Raw genomic sequence first — 25,307 nt, 5'->3', positions numbered from 1 at the left:
AGCGGAAGCTTTTAATTATCACCTGAGAATAAACATGCTTAAAACGTCAACATAAAGTTGGTGAGATATAGGTTTAATGCTAGCAGCGTTATAAATATAGACCACAAGATTTAATATACATAAACGTTTTAATAAAAATATTCTAAGTGGTTGAGCACTTGATAACCATACTTAACATTTAATCAACGTCACATATTCCCTTTATTATGAAATCTCACTACACCATACCAAGTGTAGTCACCGAAATGAAGTACTGTGCAACCATTGAATACTGGTCGTCCAGTCCGGTTGGGGTTGTCAGGCCCGATAGATCTATCAACAGGATTCGCGTTTACAATACCGCATGTAAATAGTAGTTACCAAGTTACAGGGAAGTATGCCAGTGGTACAACTCAATGTAGAATATATATTTTTAATCACTTGTGTCCATAACGTAAATCATAAAATGCATGTATTCTCATCCCGAAATATTTAGAGTTTAAAAGTGGGACTATATACTCACTTTTGTCTTGAAGATATACGACTTGTGAAATGTCCCGTTCTTATTGATTAAAAACGTTCCATATTAATTGATTTCGTTGCGAGGTTTTGACCTCTATATGAGACGTTTTTCAAAGACTGCATTCATTTTTAAACAAACCATAACCTTTATTTCATCAATAAAGGTTTAAAAAGCTTTACGTAGATTATCAAATAATGATAATCTAAAATATCCTGTTTACACACGACCATTACATAATGGTTTACAATACAAATATGTTACAACAAAATAAGTTTCTTGAATGCAGTTTTTACACAATATCATACAAGCATGGACTCCAAATCTTGTCCTTATTTAAGTATGCGACAACGGAAGCTCTTAATAATCACCTGAGAATAAACATGCTTAAAACGTCAACAAAAATGTTGGTGAGTTATAGGTTTAACCTATATATATCAAATCGTAACAATAGACCACAAGATTTCATATTTCAATACGCATCCCATACATAGAGATAAAAATCATTCATATGGTGAACACCTGGTAACCGACAATAACAAGATGCATATATAAGAATATCCCCATCATTCCGGGACACTCTTCGGATATGATATAAATTTCGAAGTACTAAAGCATCCGGTACTTTGGATGGGGTTTGTTAGGCCCAATAGATCTATCTTTAGGATTCGCGTCAATTAGGGTGTCTGTTCCCTAATTCTTAGATTACCAGACTTAATAAAAAGGGGCATATTCGATTTCAATAATTCAACCATAGAATGTAGTTTCACGTACTTGTGTCTATTTTGTAAATCATTTATAAAACCTGCATGTATTCTCATCCCAAAAATATTAGATTTTAAAAGTGGGACTATAACTCACTTTCACAGATTTTTACTTCGTCGGGAAGTAAGACTTGGCCACTGGTTGATTCACGAACCTATAACAATATATACATATATATCAAAGTATGTTCAAAATATATTTACAACACTTTTAATATATTTTGATGTTTTAAGTTTATTAAGTCAGCTGTCCTCGTTAGTAACCTACAACTAGTTGTCCACAGTTAGATGTACAGAAATAAATCGATAAATATTATCTTGAATCAATCCACGACCCAGTGTATACGTATCTCAGTATTGATCACAACTCAAACTATATATATTTTGGAATCAACCTCAACCCTGTATAGCTAACTCCAACATTCACATATAGAGTGTCTATGGTTGTTCCGAAATATATATAGATGTGTCGACATGATAGGTCGAAACATTGTATACGTGTCTATGGTATCTCAAGATTACATAATATATAATACAAGTTGATTAAGTTATGGTTGGAATAAATTTGTTACCAATTTTCACGTAGCTAAAATGAGAAAAATTATCCAATCTTGTTTTACCCATAACTTCTTCATTTTAAATCCGTTTTGAGTGAATCAAATTGCTATGGTTTCATATTGAACTCTATTTTATGAATCTAAACAAAAAAAGTATAGGTTTCTAGTCGGAAAAATAAGTTACAAGTCGTTTTTGTAAAGGTAGTCATTTCAGTCGAAAGAACGACGTCTAGATGACCATTTTAGAAAACATACTTCCACTTTGAGTTTAACCATACTTTTTGGATATAGTTTCATGTTCATAATAAAAATCATTTTCTCAGAATAACAACTTTTAAATCAAAGTTTATCATAGTTTTTAATTAACTAACCCAAAACAGCCCGCGGTGTTACTACGACGGCGTAAATCCGGTTTTACGGTGTTTTTCGTGTTTCCAGGTTTTAAATCATTAAGTTAGCATATCATATAGATATAGAACATGTGTTTAGTTGATTTTAAAAGTCAAGTTAGAAGGATTAACTTTTGTTTGTGAACAAGTTTAGAATTAACTAAACTATGTTCTAGTGATTACAAGTTTAAACCTTCGAATAAGATAGCTTTATATGTATGAATCGAATGATGTTATGAACATCATTACTACCTTAAGTTCCTTGGATGAACCTACTGGAAAAGAGAAAAATGGATCTAGCTTCAATGGATCCTTGGATGGCTCAAAGTTCTTGAAGCAAAATCATGACACGAAAACAAGTTCAAGTAAGATCATCACTTGAAATAAGATTGTTATAGTTATAGAAATTGAACCAAAGTTTGAATATGATTATTACCTTGTATTAGAATGATAACCTACTGTAAGAAACAAAGATTTCTTGAGGTTGGATGATCACCTTACAAGATTGGAAGTGAGCTAGCAAACTTGAAAGTATTCTTCATTTTATGAAACTAGAACTTTTGGAATTTATGAAGAACACTTAGAACTTGAAGATAGAACTTGAGAGAGTTCAATTAGATGAAGAAAATTGAAGAATGAAAGTGTTTGTAGGTGTTTTTGGTCGTTGGTGTATGGATTAGATATAAAGGATATGTAATTTTGTTTTCATGTAAATAAGTCATGAATGATTACTCATATTTTTGTAATCTTATGAGATATTTCATGCTAGTTGCCAAATGATGGTTCCTACATGTGTTAGGTGACTCACATGGGCTGCTAAGAGCTGATCATTGGAGTGTATATACCAATAGTACATACATCTAAAAGCTGTGTATTGTACGAGTACGAATACGGGTGCATACGAGTAGAATTGTTGATGAAACTGAACGAGAATGTAATTGTAAGCATTTTTGTTAAGTAGAAGTATTTTGATAAGTGTATTGAAGTCTTTCAAAAGTGTATAAATACATATTAAAACACTACATGTATATACATTTTAACTGAGTCGTTAAGTCATCGTTAGTCGTTACATGTAAGTGTTGTTTTGAAACCTTTAGGTTAACGATCTTGTTAAATGTTGTTAACCCAATGTTTATAATATCAAAAGAGATTTTAAATTATTATATTATCATGATATTATGATGTACGAATATCTCTTAATATGATATATATACATTAAATGTCGTTACAACGATAAACGTTACATATATGTCTCGTTTCAAAATCATTAAGTTAGTAGTCTTGTTTTTACATATGTAGTTCATTGTTAATATAATTAATGATATGTTTACTTATCATAATATCATGTTAACTATATATATAACCATATATATGTCATCATATAGTTTTTTTACAAGTTTTAACGTTCGTGAATCACCGGTCAACTTGGGTGGTCAATTGTCTATATGAAACCTATTTCAATTAATCAAGTCTTAACAAGTTTGATTGCTTAACATGTTGGAAACATTTAATCATGTAAACATCAATCTCAATTAATATATATAAACATGGAAAAGTTCGGGTCACTACAGTACCTACCCGTTAAATAAATTTCGTCCCGAAATTTTAAGCTGTTGAAGGTGTTGACGAATCTTCTGGAAATAGATGCGGGTATTTCTTCTTCATCTGATCTTCACGCTCCCAGGTGAACTCGGGTCCTCTACGAGCATTCCATCGAACCTTAACAATTGGTATCTTGTTTTGCTTAAGTCTTTTAACCTCACGATCCATTATTTCAACGGGTTCTTCGATGAATTGGAGTTTTTCGTTGATTTGGATTTCATCTAACGGAATAGTGAGATCTTCTTTAGCAAAACATTTCTTCAAATTCGAGACGTGGAAAGTGTTATGTACAGCCGCGAGTTGTTGAGGTAACTCAAGTCGGTAAGCTACTGGTCCGACACGATCAATAATCTTGAATGGTCCAATATACCTTGGATTTAATTTCCCTCGTTTACCAAATCGAACAACGCCTTTCCAAGGTGCAACTTTAAGCATGACCATCTCTCCAATTTCAAATTCTATATCTTTTCTTTTAATGTCAGCGTAGCTCTTTTGTCGACTTTGGGCGGTTTTCAACCGTTGTTGAATTTGGATGATCTTCTCGGTAGTTTCTTGTATAATCTCCGGACCCGTAATCTGTCTATCCCCCACTTCACTCCAACAAATCGGAGACCTGCACTTTCTACCATAAAGTGCTTCAAACGGCGCCATCTCAATGCTTGAATGGTAGCTGTTGTTGTAGGAAAATTCTGCTAACGGTAGATGTCGATCCCAACTGTTTCCAAAATCAATAACACATGCTCGTAGCATGTCTTCAAGCGTTTGTATCGTCCTTTCGCTCTGCCCATCAGTTTGTGGATGATAGGCAGTACTCATGTCTAGACGAGTTCCTAATGCTTGCTGTAATGTCTGCCAGAATCTTGAAATAAATCTGCCATCCCTATCAGAGATAATAGAGATTGGTATTCCATGTCTGGAGATGACTTCCTTCAAATACAGTCGTGCTAACTTCTCCATCTTGTCATCTTCTCTTATTGGTAGGAAGTGTGCTGATTTGGTGAGACGATCAACTATTACCCAAATAGTATCAAAACCACTTGCAGTCCTTGGCAATTTAGTGATGAAATCCATGGTAATGTTTTCCCATTTCCATTCCGGGATTTCGGGTTGCTGAAGTAGACCTGATGGTTTCTGATGCTCAGCTTTGACCTTAGAACACGTCAAACATTCTCCTACGTATTTAGCAACATCGGCTTTCATACCCGGCCACCAAAAATGTTTCTTGAGATCCTTGTACATCTTCCCCGTTCCAGGATGTATTGAGTATCTGGTTTTATGAGCTTCTCTAAGTACCATTTCTCTCATATCTCCAAATTTTGGTACCCAAATCCTTTCAGCCCTATACCGGGTTCCGTCTTCCCGAATATTAAGATGCTTCTCCGATCCTTTGGGTATTTCATCCTTTAAATTTCCCTCTTTTAAAACTCCTTGTTGCGCCTCCTTTATTTGAGTAGTAATGTTATTATGAATCATTATATTCATAGATTTTACTCGAATGGGTTCTCTATCCTTCCTGCTCAAGGCATCGGCTACCACATTTGCCTTCCCCAGGTGGTAACGAATCTCAAAATCGTAATCATTCAATAATTCAATCCACCTACGCTGCCTCATATTCAGTTGTTTCTGATTAAATATGTGTTGAAGACTTTTGTGGTCGGTATATATAATACTTTTGACCCCATATAAGTAGTGCCTCCAAGTCTTTAATGCAAAAACAACCGCGCCTAATTCCAAATCATGCGTCGTATAATTTTGTTCGTGAATCTTCAATTGTCTAGACGCATAAGCAATCACCTTCGTTCGTTGCATTAATACACAACCGAGACCTTGCTTTGATGCATCACAATAAATCACAAAATCATCATTCCCTTCAGGCAATGACAATATAGGTGCCGTAGCTAGCTTTTTCTTCAATAACTGAAACGCTTTCTCTTGTTCATCATTCCATTCAAATTTCTTCCCTTTATGCGTTAATGCAGTCAAGGGTTTTGCTATTCTGGAAAAGTCTTGGATGAACCTTCTGTAGTAACCAGCTAGTCCTAAAAACTGGCGTATGTGTTTCGGAGTTTTCGGGGTTTCCCACTTTTCAACAGTTTCTATCTTTGCCGGATCCACCTTAATACCTTCTTTGTTCACTATGTGACCGAGGAATTGAACTTCTTCCAACCAAAATGCACACTTTGAAAACTTAGCGTACAATTCTTCCTTCCTCAATACTTCTAACACCTTTCTCAAATGTTCACCGTGTTCTTGGTCATTCTTTGAGTAAATAAGTATGTCATCAATGAAAACAATGACAAACTTGTCAAGGTATGGTCCACACACTCGGTTCATAAGGTCCATGAACACAGCTGGTGCATTAGTTAAACCAAACGGCATGACCATAAACTCGTAATGACCGTAACGTGTTCTGAAAGCAGTCTTTGGAATATCATCTTCTTTCACCCGTATTTGATGATACCCGGAACGTAAGTCAATCTTTGAATAAACAGACGAGCCTTGTAGTTGATCAAATAAGTCGTCGATTCTCGGTAGTGGGTAGCGGTTCTTGATGGTAAGTTTGTTCAACTCTCGGTAGTCGATACACAACCTGAATGTACCATCTTTCTTCTTGACAAACAAAACAGGAGCTCCCCACGGTGATGTGCTTGGTCGAATGAAACCACGCTCTAAAAGTTCTTGTAATTGGCTTTGCAGTTCTTTCATCTCGCTGGGTGCGAGTCTGTAAGGAGCACGAGCTATTGGTGCAGCTCCTGGTACAAGATCTATTTGAAATTCAACGGATCGATGTGGGGGTAATCCCGGTAATTCTTTCGGAAATACATCGGGAAATTCTTTTGCAATGGGAACATCATTGATGCTCTTTTCTTCAGTTTGTACTTTCTCGACGTGTGCTAGAACAGCATAGCAACCTTTTCTTATTAGTTTTTGTGCCTTCAAATTACTAATAAGATGTAGCTTCGTGTTGCCCTTTTCTCCGTACACCATTAAGGGTTTTCCTTTTTCTCGTATAATGCGAATTGCATTTTTGTAACAAACGATCTCCGCTTTCACTTCTTTCAACCAGTCCATACCGATTATCACATCAAAACTCCCTAACTCTACTGGTATCAAATCAATCTTAAATGTTTCGCTAACCAGTTTAATTTCTCGATTCCGACATATATTATCTGCTGAAATTAATTTACCATTTGCTAATTCGAGTAAAAATTTACTATCCAAAGGCGTCAATGGACAACTTAATTTAGCACAAAAATCTCTACTCATATAGCTTTTATCCGCACCCGAATCAAATAAAACGTAAGCAGATTTATTGTCAATAAGAAACGTACCCGTAACAAGCTCCGGGTCTTCCTGTGCCTCTACCGCATTAATATTGAAAACTCTTCCACGGCCTTGTCCATTCGTGTTCTCCTGGTTCGGGCAATTTCTAATAATGTGGCCTGGTTTTCCACATTTATAACAAACTACATTGGCATAACTTGCTCCGACACTACTTGCTCCGCCATTACTCGTTCCGCCACCATTTGTTCCTTTCGTTCTATTAACCCCTGGTCCGTAGACCTCACACTTCGCCGCGCTATGACCATTTCTTTTACACTTGTTGCAAAATTTGGTGCAGAACCCCGAGTGATTCTTTTCACACCTTTGGCATAGTTGCTTCTGATTGTTGTTGTTGTTGCGGTTATTATTGTTGTTGGGATGATTGTTGTAGTTGCTGTTGTTGTTGTTATTGTTGTTGTTGTTGTTGGGCCGTTTGTTGTAGTTGCGATTGATGTTGCGATTGTTGGGATAATTGTTGCGATTATTGTTGTAATTGCTGTTGTTGTTGTATTGGTGATTCTTATCACCGTTTTCCTCCCACTTTCTTTTGACTTGCTTCACATTGGCCTCTTCAGCAGTCTGTTCTTTAATTCTTTCTTCAATCTGGTTCACTAGTTTGTGAGCCATTCTACATGCCTGTTGTATGGAGGCGGGCTCGTGTGAACTTATATCTTCTTGGATTCTTTCCGGTAATCCTTTCACAAACGCGTCGATCTTCTCTTCCTCATCTTCGAATGCTCCCGGACACAATAGGCACAATTCTGTGAATCGTCTTTCGTACGTGGTAATATCAAATCCTTGGGTTCGTAACCCTCTAAGTTCTGTCTTGAGCTTATTGACCTCGGTTCTGGGACGGTACTTCTCGTTCATCAAGTGCTTGAATGCTGACCACGGTAGTGCGTACGCATCATCTTGTCCCACTTGCTCTAGCTAGGTATTCCACCATGTTAACGCAGAACCTGTGAAGGTATGCGTAGCGTACTTCACTTTGTCCTCTTCAGTACACTTACTTATGGCAAACACCGATTCAACCTTCTCGGTCCACCGTTTCAATCCGATCGGTCCTTCGGTTCCATCAAATTCCAAAGGTTTGCAGGCAGTGAATTCTTTGTAGGTGCATCCTACACGATTTCCTGTACTGCTAGATCCAAGGTTATTGTTGGTATGTAGCGCAGCCTGTACTGCTGCTATGTTTGAAGCTAGAAAAGTACGGAATTCCTCTTCATTCATATTCACGGTGTGTCGAGTAGTCGGTGCCATTTCCTTCAAAATAGTTAAATGGAACAAGTTAATCATACAGAATATTAAGAGTAGTTAATAGTATTTCGTAGCATAATATGAACTCATTTATAAAAGCTTTTTCTTCATATTAGCGTTTTATAAGTTTAAATTCGGGTAGTACCTACCCGTTAAGTTCATACTTAGTAGCTAATATACAATTCAACTACTACAATTCTATATGAAAAACTGATTGTAATAATATTTCGCGTTCAAACTTTTATACAATATTTTACAAACTTACAATACCGCTTATTTTACATAAAGCATGAAATATAGCACACAATAACTTTGATACAAGATAGTTGTGAAGACAATTCTAGCTAGTACACAAGTCGTTCGGCAAAGGCAATAAAGACACGTAATTCATACGTCCAGAAACAAGTCATGCATTCTGGTTTTACTAGGACTACTTCCCATCCTTGGTCTTGTGCAACATAACCGTTATGGCCGTTGATAAGACAGCGTGTTGTAACGTCATCAAAGGGACGAGGGTTACGTAATGTCCAACAGTCCCGTAATAATCTAAAAACCTCATTTCTTACCCCAATTACCGACTCCGTCACTTGTGGAAACATTTTGTTTAATAGTTGTAGCCCGATGTTCTTGTTCTCACTTTGGTGAGAAGCGAACATTACTAATCCGTAAGCATAACATGCTTCTTTATGTTGCATGTTAGCCGCTTTTTCTAAATCACGAAGTCCAATATTCGGATATATTGAGTCAAAATAATTTCTTAACCCGTTGCGTAAAATAGCATTTGGGTTCCCCGCAATATATGCGTCAAAGTAAACACATCGTAATTTATGGGTTTCCCAATGTGATATCCCCCATCTTTCAAACGAAAGTCTCTTATAAACCAAGACATTCTTGGAACGTTCTTCGAATGTCTTACAAACTGATCTCGCCTTAAATAGTTGTGCCGAAGAATTCTGGCCGACTCTAGACAAGATTTCATCAATCATGTCTCCGGGTAGGTCTCTTAAAATATTGGGTTGTCTATCCATTTTGTGTTTTTAAACTGTAAAATAGACAAGAGTTAGATTCATAAAAAAAAATACTTATTAATACAAGCAATTTTTACATATATCATAAAGCATAAGAACACTATATTCCATATATTACACCACACGAATACAACTATCTTATTCCGACTCGCTCGTTTCTTCTTCTTCGGTTTTGGTTCGTTTTGCCAAGTTTCTAGGGATATATGATGTTCCCCTAATACGAGCCGTCGTTGTCCACATTGGTTTAGAAAAACCTGGTGGTTTAGAGGTTCCCGGGTCATTGTTACAACTTAAGGACTTCGGGGGTTGACGATACATATAAAGTTCATCGGGGTTGGAATTAGATTTCTCTATTTTTATGCCCTTTCCCTTATTATTTTCTTTTGCCTTTTTAAATTCAGTTGGGGTAATTTCTATAACATCATCGGAATTCTCGTCGAAATCCGATTCATCGGAGAATTGGTAATCCTCCCAATATTTTGCTTCCTTGGCGGAAACACCATTGACCATAATTAACTTTGGTCGGTTGGTTGAGGATTTTCTTTTACTTAACCGTTTTATTATTTCCCCCACCGGTTCTATTTCTTCATCCGGTTCCGATTCTTCTTCCGGTTCCGATTCTTCTTCCGGTTCCGACTCTTCTTCCGGTTCCTCTTCGGGAACTTGTGAATCAGTCCACAAATCATTCCAATTTACATTTGACTCTTCATTATTATTAGGTGAGTCAATGGGACTTGTTCTAGAGGTAGACATCTATCACATAATATCAAACACGTTAAGAGATTAATATATCACATAATATTCATATGTTAAAAATATATAGTTTCCAACAAAAATGTTAAGCAATCATTTTTAAAGAAAACACGGTCGAAGTCCAGACTCACTAATGCATCCTAACAAACTCGATAAGACACACTAATGCAAATTTTCTGGTTCTCTAAGACCAACGCTCTGATACCAACTGAAATGTCCCGTTCTTATTGATTAAAAACGTTCCATATTAATTGATTTCGTTGCGAGGTTTTGACCTCTATATGAGACGTTTTTCAAAGACTGCATTCATTTTTAAACAAACCATAACCTTTATTTCATCAATAAAGGTTTAAAAAGCTTTACGTAGATTATCAAATAATGATAATCTAAAATATCCTGTTTACACACGACCATTACATAATGGTTTACAATACAAATATGTTACAACAAAATAAGTTTCTTGAATGCAGTTTTTACACAATATCATACAAGCATGGACTCCAAATCTTGTCCTTATTTAAGTATGCGACAGCGGAAGCTCTTAATAATCACCTGAGAATAAACATGCTTAAAACGTCAACAAAAATGTTGGTGAGTTATAGGTTTAACCTATATATATCAAATCGTAACAATAGACCACAAGATTTCATATTTCAATACACATCCCATACATAGAGATAAAAATCATTCATATGGTGAACACCTGGTAACCGACAATAACAAGATGCATATATAAGAATATCCCCATCATTCCGGGACACTCTTCGGATATGATATAAATTTCGAAGTACTAAAGCATCCGGTACTTTGGATGGGGTTTGTTAGGCCCAATAGATCTATCTTTAGGATTCGCGTCAATTAGGGTGTCTGTTCCCTAATTCTTAGATTACCAGACTTAATAAAAAGGGGCATATTCGATTTCAATAATTCAACCATAGAATGTAGTTTCACGTACTTGTGTCTATTTTGTAAATCATTTATAAAACCTGCATGTATTCTCATCCCAAAAATATTAGATTTTAAAAGTGGGACTATAACTCACTTTCACAGATTTTTACTTCGTCGGGAAGTAAGACTTGGCCACTGGTTGATTCACGAACCTATAACAATATATACATATATATCAAAGTATGTTCAAAATATATTTACAACACTTTTAATATATTTTGATGTTTTAAGTTTATTAAGTCAGCTGTCCTCGTTAGTAACCTACAACTAGTTGTCCACAGTTAGATGTACAGAAATAAATCGATAAATATTATCTTGAATCAATCCACGACCCAGTGTATACGTATCTCAGTATTGATCACAACTCAAACTATATATATTTTGGAATCAACCTCAACCCTGTATAGCTAACTCCAACATTCACATATAGAGTGTCTATGGTTGTTCCGAAATATATATAGATGTGTCGACATGATAGGTCGAAACATTGTATACGTGTCTATGGTATCTCAAGATTACATAATATATAATACAAGTTGATTAAGTTATGGTTGGAATAAATTTGTTACCAATTTTCACGTAGCTAAAATGAGAAAAATTATCCAATCTTGTTTTACCCATAACTTCTTCATTTTAAATCCGTTTTGAGTGAATCAAATTGCTATGGTTTCATATTGAACTCTATTTTATGAATCTAAACAAAAAAAGTATAGGTTTCTAGTCGGAAAAATAAGTTACAATTCGTTTTTGTAAAGGTAGTCATTTCAGTCGAAAGAACGACGTCTAGATGACCATTTTAGAAAACATACTTCCACTTTGAGTTTAACCATACTTTTTGGATATAGTTTCATGTTCATAATAAAAATCATTTTCTCAGAATAACAACTTTTAAATCAAAGTTTATCATAGTTTTTAATTAACTAACCCAAAACAGCCCGCGGTGTTACTACGACGGCGTAAATCCGGTTTTACTGTGTTTTTCGTGTTTCCAGGTTTTAAATCATTAAGTTAGCATATCATATAGATATAGAACATGTGTTTAGTTGATTTTAAAAGTCAAGTTAGAAGGATTAACTTTTGTTTGTGAACAAGTTTAGAATTAACTAAACTATGTTCTAGTGATTACAAGTTTAAACATTCGAATAAGATAGCTTTATATGTATGAATCGAATGATGTTATGAACATCATTACTACCTTAAGTTCCTTGGATGAACCTACTGGAAAAGAGAAAAATGGATCTAGCTTCAATGGATCCTTGGATGGCTCAAAGTTCTTGAAGCAAAATCATGACACGAAAACAAGTTCAAGTAAGATCATCACTTGAAATAAGATTGTTATAGTTATAGAAATTGAACCAAAGTTTGAATATGATTATTACCTTGTATTAGAATGATAACCTACTGTAAGAAACAAAGATTTCTTGAGGTTGGATGATCACCTTACAAGATTGGAAGTGAGCTAGCAAACTTGAAAGTATTCTTCATTTTATGAAACTAGAACTTTTGGAATTTATGAAGAACACTTAGAACTTGAAGATAGAACTTGAGAGAGTTCAATTAGATGAAGAAAATTGAAGAATGAAAGTGTTTGTAGGTGTTTTTGGTCGTTGGTGTATGGATTAGATATAAAGGATATGTAATTTTGTTTTCATGTAAATAAGTCATGAATGATTACTCATATTTTTGTAATCTTATGAGATATTTCATGCTAGTTGCCAAATGATGGTTCCCACATGTGTTAGGTGACTCACATGGGCTGCTAAGAGCTGATCATTGGAGTGTATATACCAATAGTACATACATCTAAAAGCTGTGTATTGTACGAGTACGAATACGGGTGCATACGAGTAGAATTGTTGATGAAACTAAACGAGAATGTAATTGTAAGCATTTTTGTTAAGTAGAAGTATTTTGATAAGTGTATTGAAGTCTTTCAAAAGTGTATAAATACATATTAAAACACTACATGTATATACATTTTAACTGAGTCGTTAAGTCATCGTTAGTCGTTACATGTAAGTGTTGTTTTGAAACCTTTAGGTTAACGATCTTGTTAAATGTTGTTAACCCAATGTTTATAATATCAAAAGAGATTTTAAATTATTATATTATCATGATATTATGATGTACGAATATCTCTTAATATGATATATATACATTAAATGTCGTTACAACGATAAACGTTACATATATGTCTCGTTTCAAAATCATTAAGTTAGTAGTCTTGTTTTTACATATGTAGTTCATTGTTAATATAATTAATGATATGTTTACTTATCATAATATCATGTTAACTATATATATAACCATATATATGTCATCATATAGTTTTTTACAAGTTTTAACGTTCGTGAATCACCGGTCAACTTGGGTGGTCAATTGTCTATATGAAACCTATTTCAATTAATCAAGTCTTAACAAGTTTGATTGCTTAACATGTTGGAAACATTTAATCATGTAAACATCAATCTCAATTAATATATATAAACATGGAAAAGTTCGGGTCACTACAACTTGGTCTCCGATAGATATCACGAACCTAACCATATATAATATATCAACATATTTTCTTTTTAAATAATCGTTACATGTATACTTGTAATACTTTTAATATCTAATAGTCCGTAGTTAGCAGTCCGATGTTAGTGGTCTACAATTAGTTGTTCAATAAAATAAATAAAGACCCCATCGTATTCGTATTGATCAGAATTAATCTCGACCCATGGTACCATGTTGTCAAATGACGTGTTGCGTACATAAAGTACCGTGTTGTCAAATGACGTGTTGCGTACAACCATGAGGTCTTATAATTAATCTTCTCGTGTTGTTTACGGGTGGTCCTGAAATATGTAAAATCATATCATAAATAAATATATATAAAATATCATATTAATTAGCAAAAATATGATTAGTTTAGTTTTACTCCAATTAATTTCGTAGCTAAACTAGCTTCGGATACCCAATTTTGTTTCAGCCGTAGTTTCTTCAATATAACTCCGTTTTTGTTGGTTCAACTTGACACTTCCTTGGATCGAGTCATTATTTATGAATATGAACTGTAAATACCTTAGTTTGCATTCAAAATCACAGGTTATAGGTCAAACTTTGGTGAATCTTATGAAAGTGATCATTTCCGTTGTAAAAACAACATCTAGATGATCATTTTTATAAAAATACTTACACTTTGAGTTATACCATGAGATTTTTATATATTAACATATTCATAAGAAATATCATTTTTACAGAATATAAACTTCCAGTTCATAGTTTAAGATGGTTTTTAATTATCCAACCCAAAACAGCCCCCGGTTGCACTCCGACGACGTAGATTCAGTTTTAAGGTGTTCTTTGTAAAAACAAGTTGTATCTTGTTAAGTTAGCATATCATTATGATATATTACAGGTCTTGAAGTGTTTTAAAAGTCAAGTTATAAGGATCTATTTAGTTTGCAAACAAGTTTGAAATCATTCAAACTATGTTCTTGTTGTTATAATTTATAACCCAAAATAAGATAGCTATATGAATATGAATCGGATAAGATTATGAACAAGGTTACTACCTCAAGTTACTTGGATAAAGCTACTGAAAAGATAAGAAATAATCTTGATCCTAAAGAGTGGTGAAGTTGGATTGAAAGGTTGGAAGTAAACTTGTACACTTGGAAGGTTATCTTGATATGTTCTTGATCAAACTTTCTTATGATGATTAAAGCTTGTTTTTGAGGCTAGATGATGGGGAAAATACTTGGAGATGATCAAGTATGAAGTTAGGAGTCTTTTAAGAGAGAATTGGGAGTGTATGTATGAGAAAATGGAATGAAGAAATGGTGTGCATTCATAAAAACGAATTTAGTTGTTATATAGAAAAAAAATCCTTACGTTTGTTTTTTTAGCTCATTAGTCATACAAGTTGATAAATAATGGTTCCACATATTTTTGAATCTAAGATTTCTGCTAAGAATGAATGATTAAAGGTGTATATACCAATAGTAAATATATCTAGAAGCTGCGTACAATACGGTTACATATACCCTAGGTATACGTGTAAAAATCTTGAGAAAACGGAACGAGAATTCAAATATAACTATATTTTGTGAATATACTTATATTGTTTTATGTATTTAAGTCCTTTAAAGTAATTAAATACGTATTTATACGATACTTGTATAAGCATCATAGATTATAGGTATATATGTCAAAGAACGTTACGTATAGTTACCGTTTTGAAAACTTAAGTTAGTAGTCTCAAAGTATACTTATAACTCATTGTTATTAGTACACAATGATATGTTAAACCATCCTTAGATCATGTTAAATATGTATAAATACGTATATGTACACAATCGTATAATTATCATATGTCATATAGTTCGTGATATCATCGGTCAAATTGGACGGTCAAACGTTGTGTAAAACTCTTTTTAAAAACACAAGACTTAACAATTTGAATTGCTTATCTTGTTGGTAATGTTTAATTTAAGTAGATATTAATCTCATATGTATAAAACGGTCGGAAACATCCGGGTTGTTACAGAACACATCAAGAACACTTCTAAGTTTACAAGTTTACTTCCAAGTTTCCTAATCCATTTCAAGCAATCATCTAAGATCAAGAAACCTTTGTTATTTACAGTAGGTTATCTTTATAAATCAAGGTAATATTCATATTCAAGCTTTGATTCAATTTCTATAACTATAACTGTCTTAATTCGAGTAATAATCTTACTTGAACTTGTTTTTGTGTCATGATTCTATTTCAAGAACTTTCAAGCCATCAAAGATCCTTTGAAGCTTAAGCTATTTTTTCATCATTTCAAGAAGTTTTACCTACTAAACTTGAGGTAGTAATGATGTTCATAACATCATTCGATTCATATATGTATAACTATCTTATTCCAAGATTTGAACATGTAATCACTAGAACATAGTTTAGTTAATTCTAAAATTTTTTGCAAACAAAGTTAATCCTTCTAACTTGACTTTTAAAACCAACTAAACACATGTTCTATATCTATATGATATGCTAACTTAATGATTTAAAACCCGAAAACACGAAAAACACGGTAAAACCGGATATACGCCGTCGTAGTAACACCGCGGGCTATTTTGGGTTAGTTAATTAAAAACTATGATAAACTTTGATTTAAAAGTTATTCTTCTGGGAAAATAATTTTTCTTATGAACATGAAACTATATCCAAAAATCATGGTTAAACTCAAAGTGGAAGTATGTTTTCCAAAATGGCCATCTAGATGTCGTTCTTTCGACTGAAATGACTACCTTTACAAAAATGACTTGTAATATGTATTTCCGACTATAAACTTATACTTTTTCTCTTTATATTCATAAACTTAAGTTCAATATAAAACCATGGCAACTTGAATCACTCAAAACGGATTTAAAACGGAGAAGTTATGGGTAAAACAAGATTGGATAATTTTTCTTGTTGTAGCTATGTGAAAATTGGTAACAAATCTATATTAATCATATCTTAGCTAACTCAAATTGTATTATACAAGTATTCTAATATATTATATGATCTTGGAATACCATAGACACGAATACAATGTTTTGACATATCATATCGACCCATCTATATATATATTTCGGAACAACCATAGACACTCTATATGCAGTAATGTTGGAGTTAGCTATACAGGGTTGAGATTGATTACAAAATATTATATATACTGTGAGTTGTGATCTAGCCTGAGGCTTGTATACACGAGGTCATGGATTGATTCGAGGTAATATATATTGCTTTATTTTTCTGTACATCTAACTGTGGACAACTAGTTATAGGTTACTAACGAGGACAGCTGACTTAATAAACTTAAAACATTAAAACGCATTTAAAAATGTTGTAAATATATTTTGAACATACTTTGATATATATGTACATATTTTTTATAGGTTCGTGAATCGACCCGTGGCCAAGTTTTATTTTCCGACGAAGTGAAAATCTGTGAAAGTGAGTTATAGTCCCACTTTTAAAATCTAATATTTTTGAGATGAGAATACATGCAGCTTTATAAATGTTTTACAAAATAGACACAAGTACATGAAGCTACTTTCTATGGTTGAACGACCGAAGCCGAATATGCCCCTTTTACTTGGTAACCTAAGAATTAGTAAACCAGTCTACTAATTGACGTGAATCCTAAAGATAGATCTATTGGGCCCAACAAACCCCATCCGTTGTAGCGGATGCTTTAGTACTTCGAGTTTTTATCTCATGTCCGATGAATAACCCGGAATGATGGGGATATTCTTATATGCATCTTGTTAATGTCGGTTACCAGGTGTTCAATCCATATGAATGATTTTTATCTCTATGTATGGGATGTATATTGAAATATGAAATCTTGTGGTCTATTATTATGATTTGATAAATATATAGGTTAAACCTATAAATCACCAACATTTTTGTTGACATTTAAAGCATGTTTATTCTCAGGTGATTATTAAGAGCTTCCGCTGTTGCATGCTAAAATAAGGACAAGATTTGGTGTCAGCATGCTTGTATAATATTGTTTAAAACTGCATTCGAGATTTACTTTATTGTAACATATTAATATTGTAAACCAATATGTATTGGTAGTGTGTAAGTGTGATATTTTAGATTATCATTTCTGGATAATCTAGGTGATGTCCTTTTAACCTTGTCGATAAAATAAAGGTTATGGTTTGTTTTTAAAAACGAATGCAGTCTTTGAAAAACATCTCATATAGAGGTCAAAACCTCGCAACGAAATTAATTAATATGGAACATTTATAATCAATATGAACGGGACATTTCAGCGTAGGTGGATTGAGTTGTTGAACGATCACGATTTTGAGATTCGTTACCACCCGGGGAAGGCGAATGTGGTAGCCGACGCTTTGAGTAGAAAGGACAAAGAACCTATGCGGGGTAAATGCTATGAATATAATTATTCGTACTAACCTTACTACTCAAATAAAGGAGTCGCAACAAGGAGTTTTAAAAGAGGAAAATTTGAAGGATGAAATACTCAAAGGTTCGGAGAAACATCTTAATATTAGGGAAGACGGAACCCGGTATAGGGCTGAAAGAATTTGGGTACCAAAGTTTGGAGATGTGAGAGAAATGGTACTTAAGGAAGCACATAAAACCAGATACTCAATACATCCTGGAGCGGGAAAGATGTACAAAGATCTCAAGAAACACTTTTGGTGGCTGGGTATGAAAGCCGATATTGCTAAATACGTAGGAGAATGTTTGACGTGTTCTAAGGTAAAAGTTGAACATCAGAAACCATCAGGTCTACTTCAACAACCTGAAATCCCGGAGTAGAAATGGGAAAACATTACCATGGATTTCATTACTAAATTGCCAAGGACTGCAAGTGGTTATGATACTATTTGGGTAATAGTCGATCGTCTCACCAAATCAGCACACTTTCTACCAATGCAAGAAGATGATAAAATGGAAAAGTTAGCACGACTATACTTGAAGGAAGTCATATCCAGACACGGAATACCAATCTCTATTATCTCTGATAGGGACGGTAGATTTGTTTCAAGGTTTTGGCAAACATTACAACAAGCATTGGGAACTCATCTAGATATGAGTACTGCCTATCATCCACAAATTGATGGGTAGAGTGAAAGAACAATACAGACTCTTGAAGACATGCTACGAGCATGTGTTATTGATTTTGGAAACAGTTGGGATCGACATCTACCGTTAGCAGAATTTTCCTACAATAACAGTTACCACTCGAGTATTGAGATGGCACCGTTTGAGGCACTTTATGGCAGAAAGTGCAGGTCTCCGATTTGTTGGAACGAGGTGGGGGATAGACAAATTACGGGTCCGGAGATAATCCAAGAAATGACCGAGAAAATTATTCAAATTCAACAATGGTTGAAAACCGTCCAGAGTCGACAAAAGAGCTACGCAGACAGTAAAAGAAAAGATATAGAATTTGAAATTGGAGAGATTGTCATGCTTAAGGTTTCACCTTGGAAAGGCGTTGTTCGATTTAGTAAACGGGGGAAACTGAATCCAAGGTACATTGGACCATTTAAAATTATAGATCGTGTCGGACCAGTAGCTTACCGACTTGAATTACCTCAACAACTCACCGGCGTACATGATACTTTTCACGTATCGAATCTGAATAAATGGTTAGCCAAAGAAGATCTCTCTATTCCTTTAGACGAAATCCAAATCAATGAAAAATTTCAATTCAATGAAGAACCCGTCGAAATAATGGATCGTGAGGTTAAAATACTTAAGCAAAATAAAATACCAATCGTTAGAGTTCGATGGAATGCTCTTAGAGGACCCGAGTTCACCTAGGAATGTGAAGATCAGATGAAGAAGAAATACCCTGTAACGACCCGCACTTTTTCGATCATACTATACTTATAAGATTAATATTTACATAAATTAAACCTTGCCAACATGATAAGCAATCCAAATTGTCGAGACTTATATTTCCGAAAAGAGTTTTACACAACGTTTGACCGTCTAGTTTGACCGATGATATCACGAACTATACAATATATGATAATTATACGTTTGTGTATATAAATGTATATATACATATTTAACATGATTAATAAATGTTTTAATATCTCATTATGTATTAATAACAACAAGTTATATGTGTATTTTGAAACTACTAACTTAAGTTTTCAAAACGATAACTATACGTAACGTTATTTGACATAAATACTTAAGACATATAATGTTTATACATATATTGTATAAGTAATGTATTTAATCACTTTTAAAGACTTAAATACATAAAACCATATAAGTGTATTCACAAAAGATAGCTATATTTGAATCCTCATTCCATTTTTCACAAAATTTCTATACGTATACCTAGAGTATTTGTACTCGTATCATACCAAGCTCCTATACGTATTTACTAATAGTAAATACACATCAAAATCACCACCTAACCAGCCATTATTCATGCCATGAGGGCTAGGTAATTGAACTTGGAAGCAATTAGGACTAGATACATAAAATTATCACTTGAAATTTTGTCCATATACACCATGTTACACGTTTTTTTGGTGTATATATACATGCTCATTTTGATCCATTTTTACTACCATTTTCTTATCAAAAACACACACTCTTTCTTACTCTCTAAACTCCATAAACATCCAGCAAGAAACCTTGAAGATCTAGCTTCAAAAACCATACTAAAACACCATAAGAAAACCATACAAAAACACTTCAAGAAAACCCTCCAAGAACACCAACTTACTTCCAATCTTTCATCCACTTCTATCACCCTTTTGATTCTAGCTTCTTACTCCTCTTTTACAGCAAACTTATCCAAGGAACTTGAGGTAGAATCTATGTTCATAACCTTATTCGATTCATATATATATAGCTATCTTATTTTGTGGTACAAAAGTTTAACAACAAGAACATAGTTTGAATGTTTTCAAACTTGTTTGCAAACTAAATAGATCCTTCTAACTTAACTTTTAAAATACTTCAAGACATGTAACATAACTTATTTATATGTTAATTTAACAAGGTAAAACTTGGTTTTTCAAAGTATAAGTATTTTTGGAAAAATGGTCATTAAATGATTTTGTTGTAACAAAAATGTTTAACTTCATATGTTTCACTAAACTTTCATCTATGCCGTATGATTTTGAATACAAACCAAGGTATTTACAGTTCATAGTCTTATAGAAGAACTCGATCCAAGAAGATGGCAATTTGAATCAACGAAAACGGACTTGTAACGAAGAAACTATGACCGAAACAAAATTGGCTATCCTAGACATTTTCAACTTCGGGATTCATTGGAAAAATTTACATAAAATCACATACTTCTAAGATAACATGATATTTTATATATATGTACTCATAATTCAATTTCATATGGTTCAGGATCACCCGTAAGCAACACGAGAAGATTAATCATAAGATCCCATGTTTGTACGCAATACGTCATTTGACAACACCGGTACTTTATGTACGCAATACGTCATTTGACAACACCGGTACCGTGGGTCAAGATTAATCTCTACCAATACATATACGTTGGGGTTTTATTTATTTCGTTGGGGGTTTTGTTTATTGCGGGTATATTAAACATCTAAAAATGAACCATTAAAATTGAATTACTAACATCGAAATGCTAACTACGGACTAAGGAAATATTCAAAATATTAAAAGTATAACAAGTATATATATATATAACGTTTGTTTTAAAATGAAAACATATTGATATATTATATATGGATAGGTTCGTGATATCAACCGGAAGACCGAGTCAAAATATATATATCATCAAGACAAGAGTGAGTATATAGTCCCACTTTTAAACTCTAAGTATTTCGGGATGAGAATACATGTATTTTATGTTTTACATTATGGACACAAGTAACTGAAAAATATATTCTACGTTGAGTTGTACCACTGGCATACTTCCCTGTAGCTTGGTAACTAATATTTACAGCGGTATTGTAAACGCGAATCCTGTTGATAGATCTATCGGGCCTGACAACCCCAACCGGACTGGACGACCAGTATTCAACGGTTGCACAGTACTTCGTTTTGTGACTACACTTGGTACGGTGTAGTAAGATTTCATATTAAAGGGAATATGCGACGTGAAAATGTTAAGTATGGTTACCAAGTGCTCAACCACTTAGAATACTTTTATTAAACTGTTTATATACGAAATCTTGTGGTCTATATATATATTGCTGCCGGCATTAAACCTATATCTCACCAACTTTATGTTGACCTTTTAAAACATGTCTATTCTCAGGTGATTTCTAAAGCTTCCGCTGCATCATGTTGGATCTAACCAGGATCTTGCGTACGCATGTTTGTGTCAAAAATAAAACTGCATATCCGAGATGTTGTACTGTAAAATATGCTAGAAACCGTGTTGTTGTCGTCATTTGTAAAGTTTGTAAGTCGAAGATTATCGCTAAACGTTAATCTTCTTTTTATTGTCTTAAGCTTGTAACAAAAATAATGGTTATGGTTTGCAATGTATAATATATGCAGTTTTCTTTCAAAAATGTCTCATATAGAGGTCAATACCTCGCAATGAAATCATACGTTATCTAACGCGTTCTTATGGTTAAGGACGGGTTATGACATGTGGTATCAGAGCGTTGGTCTTAGCGAACCAGGTTTGCATTAGTTTGTCTAACCGAGAAGTCGTTAGGATACATTAGTAAAGTCTGGACTTTGACCGGGTCTGATTTTAAAAACCATTGCTTATCACTGTTGGTTAAAAATTTATATGTAAATATTATGTAAGTACTAATGGGTTAGTTGTTATGTGTTAGATGTCGGGCTCGAAACTTATTATCACATTCAGCGACTCCGAATCAGAACCTTCAGATTGTGTTTCAGTCATTAACATATCCGATGACGAAAGTGGTATTTTTGGGGAAGACTCACAATTTCCGGATGAACCAACTATTGAAATATCGGAAAGTGAACCCGAGGAGGAAAGTGAACCCGAAGAGGAAAGTGAACCCGAGGAAATTACAAAAGAAAAATATGATCAAGGAAAGAAACGAAAAGCTAGTGAATTAGAAAATCCAAATCCCGAGTTTAATGAGAATGAAGTGGCACCAATTCCACTCAACACTACCACCCCTATCCCCGCTATTCCTATTAGTGCTATCCCCGCATCTAGTTCTTCGGCACCTCAGCCAAAACGTAGGGAGACAGCTAGGATTCGCGTTGGGGGATTCCCTGGACATAAATGTTTTGGGAAATAGACCAAATGATGCGCTGCCGTATTAAACCATGGAATCACATAATGTTTTGTATAATATTATTAGTGTGGTTTGTTTAAAGTTTGATGTAAGCATATGTAAAATAGCGAAGTATGAAATGCAATAATTTTCCATGGTTAAGTATTATTTAGATTGTAGTAATTGATTCTGTACTAAGCTATAAAGTATGAACATTAACGGGTAGGTACTACCCAAGATATAATTATAAAACGCTAATAAGAAGAAAAGGCTTTTATAATAATACCTGGTTCATATTATTAACAAGCTATAAATGTACTATAAATACACACTACATCTATAATATTCCATGTGAATAATTATTTTCTTTCATTAGGAAATGGCGCGATTGAATCGAATGACGGAACAAGAACTCGAGGAACTCATCAACCAGCGAGTGAACGATAGAATGCTATGGGTCGAAGCTGCAAGAGCTGCTGCAGTTAACCCAAATCCTCGTGTAGGATGCTCCTACAAGACGTTTCAAGCTTGCAAGCCATCATCATTCAGTGGAACGGAAGGACCGATCGGTTTAACCCGATGGATAGAAAAGATGGAGACGGTGTTCAAAATCAGTGGTTGTGATGAAAAAGACATGACCAAGTTTGCATCGTGCACTTTACAAGATAGTGCACTCACATGGTGGAAGAATTATGTGAAGGCGGTAGGAGGAGATGTAGCTTATGATACTCCATGGGAAGAATTCAAAGCGATGATAATCACCGAGTATTGTCCAAGGAATGAGGTTATTAAGTTAGAAGATGAGTTACGAAGTTTGAAGGTGGTTGGTACTGAAATCACCAACTACAATCAGCGATTCATGGAATTGGTTTTACTATGTCCTGAATTGGTTCCAACCGAAGCACGGAAGATTGAAATGTACAAAGGTGGTTTGCCCCGCAAGGTCAAGGCAAACGTTACGGCATCGAAACCTAAAACAATTCATGAAGCTATAACCATGGCGAACGAGCTAATGGATCAGGTCATTTTGGACAAGAAAGCATTCAATACTGAGGTGAAGGTATTGGGGAACAAGAAAAAGTGGAATGGAGGTTATGATCGAGGTAACCAACAACAACCTTATAAGAAACAAGAAACCACGAAAGGTGCGGGTAGTGGTTCAGGCTTTGCTTACAAAGGACAAAGTCCTTTATGCAACCGTTGTCACAAACATCATTTTGGTTACTGTAGTGTGTTGTGCACTAAATGCAATAGACAGGGACATCTTGCTGAAGATTGTAAGGCTCTCGTTACAAATGCAAATGGTAACAAGACTCCTGCCACCAACGCAAATAGAACTGCTTTGGCTAACATTACTTGTTTTGGGTGTGGAAAACAAGGTCACTATAAGAGCCAGTGCCCGAATCAGAATGGCGGACCTGCACGTGGAAGAGCGTTTGTTATTAATGCTAGAGAGGCACGAGAAGACCCGGAGCTTGTTACGGGTACGTTTACCATTAATAACTTATCAGCATCTATTTTATTTGATACTGGCGCCGATAGAAGTTACGTGTGTATAAATTTTTACACTAAATTGAATTGTTCATCATTACCTCTAGATGCTAAGTACTTGATTGAGTTAGCTAATGGTAAACTAATTAAAGCCGATAAAATTTGTCGTGATTGTGAAATAAATCTAGCCGGAGAAACGTTTAAAATCGACTTAATACCCGTAGAATTAGGAGGTTTTGATGTAATAGTCGGCATGGACTGGATGTCCAAAATAGGAGCGGAAGTTGTTTGTGCCAAGAAGGCAATTCGTATTCCTGGTAAGGATAAAATGCCAGTGATGATTTATGGAGAGAAGGGTAATTCAAAGCTAAAACTCATTAACTGTTTGAAAGCCAAGAAGTGTTTAGAAAAGGGATGTTACGCTATTTTAGCACATGTTAATAAAGTCGAAAAGAAAGAAAAGTGCATCAACGACGTGCCTGTGGCAAGAGATTTTCCTGAAGTTTTTCCGGAAGAATTGCCGGGATTACCTCCATTTAGATCGGTAGAATTTCAAATAGATTTAGTACCAGGAGCTGCACCAGTGGCTCGTGCTCCATATAGACTTGCACCGTCCGAGTTAAAAGAACTTCAAAGTCAGTTAAAAGAATTACTGGACCGTGGATTCATACGACCGAGTACTTCACCGTGGGGAGCTCCAATTTTGTTTGTTAAGAAGAAAGATGGATCTTTTAGGATGTGTATAGACTATCGTGAATTAAATAAGTTAACTATCAAGAATCGGTATCCACTACCGAGAATTGATGACTTATTTGATCAATTGCAAGGATCATGTGTTTATTCGAAAATCGACTTAAGATCGGGCTATCATCAACTACGCGTCAAAGAAGAGGATATTCCGAAAACTGCTTTTCGGACACGTTATGGTCATTACGAATTTTTGGTTATGCCGTTTGGATTGACGAATG

This window comes from Rutidosis leptorrhynchoides, chromosome 9 (genome assembly GCF_046630445.1).
Source record: "Rutidosis leptorrhynchoides isolate AG116_Rl617_1_P2 chromosome 9, CSIRO_AGI_Rlap_v1, whole genome shotgun sequence".
NCBI lineage: Eukaryota > Viridiplantae > Streptophyta > Magnoliopsida > Asterales > Asteraceae > Rutidosis > Rutidosis leptorrhynchoides.
This window is presented reverse-complemented; position numbering follows the sequence as displayed.